Source organism: Terrapene carolina, unplaced genomic scaffold, assembly GCF_002925995.2.
Source record: "Terrapene carolina triunguis isolate 2854851 unplaced genomic scaffold, T_m_triunguis-2.0 Scaffold85, whole genome shotgun sequence".
Lineage (NCBI taxonomy): Eukaryota > Metazoa > Chordata > Testudines > Emydidae > Terrapene > Terrapene triunguis.
Window position 1 is genome coordinate 7,473,160 of NW_020664436.1, and position 2,391 is coordinate 7,475,550.

Below are 2,391 nucleotides of genomic sequence, written 5' to 3' on the forward strand. Positions count from 1 at the left end.
TAGAGCCGGCCCTGTCTGCCACTGGCTAGTTATATGGCTTTTGGGCAAGTCCCTTTGCAGCTCTGTACCTCAGTTTCCCATCTGTAAAATGGGGAGGATACTGACCTCCCTCATGAGGCAGGGATGTGAGCATTAATGAAAGCTTGCATAGGGCTTTGAAAACAATGACTGCTGTAGTAGCCAGACCAGATTGTGGCAGGACTGGGAGACACGGCATCGCTATAATGAACCTCCCTGAATTGGTTAGGGTCATTCCAGCCTATGTGCCTGAGCTATGATGGAGGTGCTCAGGTACCTATGGGAATAGGGGCAATACAGAATGAAAGCCCCTTCCAGGAAGACCCATCAGAAGCTTTCCCTCCTCTTGGTTGCTTAGCTATTTGATCTCTCCCAGCACATGCACACAAATGCAAAAGCCACAGAACCCCAGACAAAAGGGTCCAAAAGGAACCAGACCCTACATTGTCTAGCAGTTGAGATTTTAAACACGGCACTTTCAGAAAAATTACAGTTAGTGTGAGAGCTAACTCGGGAACAGGCAGTGCAACTGACAGGGGAGAATGCAAGTCACCCGCCGGAACATAGTGTGGAAGCAGGGCACATGGAGAAACAAAGACAAAAATTGCAGAGGGAGAAGGGAAGCAACATAAAAAATGCCCCTTAAGAAGACTGTGTTCCGTGGGCAGAAATGTGACAAAGGAGAACACGGGGCAGACGGCGCTTCCAGCCCATGGAAGCTTCTGCAGGAAGTCTTAGAAGAAAGTGACTCTTTCCGTGATCCTTCACCCAAGTTCCAGAGGGAGTCCCTGCCTCTTCTGGCCTCCCCAGCACACATTGTAGAATGGGAGCCATTCCAGCAATTGGGAGGGTTTGATCAGCATCTTCATGACATGCCCGGGCTCCCAATATTAACACAGCCATAAAATCTCCCTGCGGGGTCCAGATCCTTTACACCTGGTGCTTCTGCCAATAGGAAATTCCGTCCAGACTTTCTGGAGTACAAGGCTGCCACACCCTCTCTGGATGTAGATCTTGGCTGTTTCTGTAACCCAGCACTCAGCAGTGTGGTTTGAAACAGATTCTTTAGAAGGGTTTAAAGCATAATATGGAGCCACTCATTTTTGAAGGCCTCCACTGATCCTGCAAGACTCCTCTCCAGCCCCCAGCCAGGGAGGAGTGCATGTGACTCCCCTTAGACTAACTGGATCGGTCACCAGGACTGAGAAAGGAGCACCCTTCACCCCTCCCAGTGGACGCTGTACCACCTTTTCTCCTGGGCCCCACTCTGGGATTTGTTACCTTTTATGATGCACAAATCATACAGTGTTTAGCTCCACATGGCAAGTGGGTAGTTTGAACTTTTACCTCTGACCTTATGCACGGTCACCTCCCTCCTTGCTTGTGTTGAGGCTCTCTCACGGGGTGGGACCTCCATGTCAAAAGTGCATGGCTGAGAGGACAGGGTGTTTGGCTGTTCCCTGCAAGAGGTGCTCCCTCCTAGCATCAGCAGCTTTCACTGGGACCTCGAGAACCCGAGGATCCATGTGACTGTCACGGATTTTAAACAGTGTGAGGTACAGCTGAAGGGGCTGGCACCAGAACCATGAAGAGCAATGTCAGTTAGTCACATCCTTGCATCCACAGTGCCTTTGGTGGCATTAGAGTGTCACAGGAGTAACTGGGGCCGGGATTCGGCTCTTTGCAGCTTTCTCCTGCTTGAGGTGTATGACCCTAAGTGACACGGCCAGTCAGGGCTGGATTAAGGCAACACCACAACACGCTCCCACCATTTGCACCGTGGCCCCAACTCCCCACTTAGAATGGCAGTGGCAGAGGGGCACCTTCTTTGCCCAAAGAGACCGGGACAGCAGCAGCAGCAGCATGGGACCCCCTGTTCCCTCCAGGACTGGCAGCAGAAGCCCTCCATCCCCTCAAGAGCAGTAGGGGTGGCAACGGAGGTCTTCTTTCCCCCACCCCCTAGAGAGGCAGGGAAGCTGAGGGGGCCCTAAGTACTTACCACATAGATGGGTGGGCTGAGCCCATTGCACCATTCTTCTGCCACACACAGAGATCTCTGCTGGGGTGGTGTTGGCTGGGCTCCCCAGAGCAGTTGGTCTTGGAGTTAACACCCCATTAAGATGCATGGGATAGTTCACACCTCTTAGGAGTATTGATCTAGGCTCTGTGCAGACTCAGGCAGGTGTGACAGGATCAGCTATACTTGGTTCATGCTTTCAAGCTTTTCTATGGCACTTTTCCTGCTCCTGTGTAAGCTCTGTCTCCCACACTCACCAGCCTCCCCTATCAGCCAGCTGATTCATTGTTCTGAGGGAACACTGCTGCCATAGCAGGTCCTGGTCACGCACTGAAACACTACCTGTGAAGTAGTTA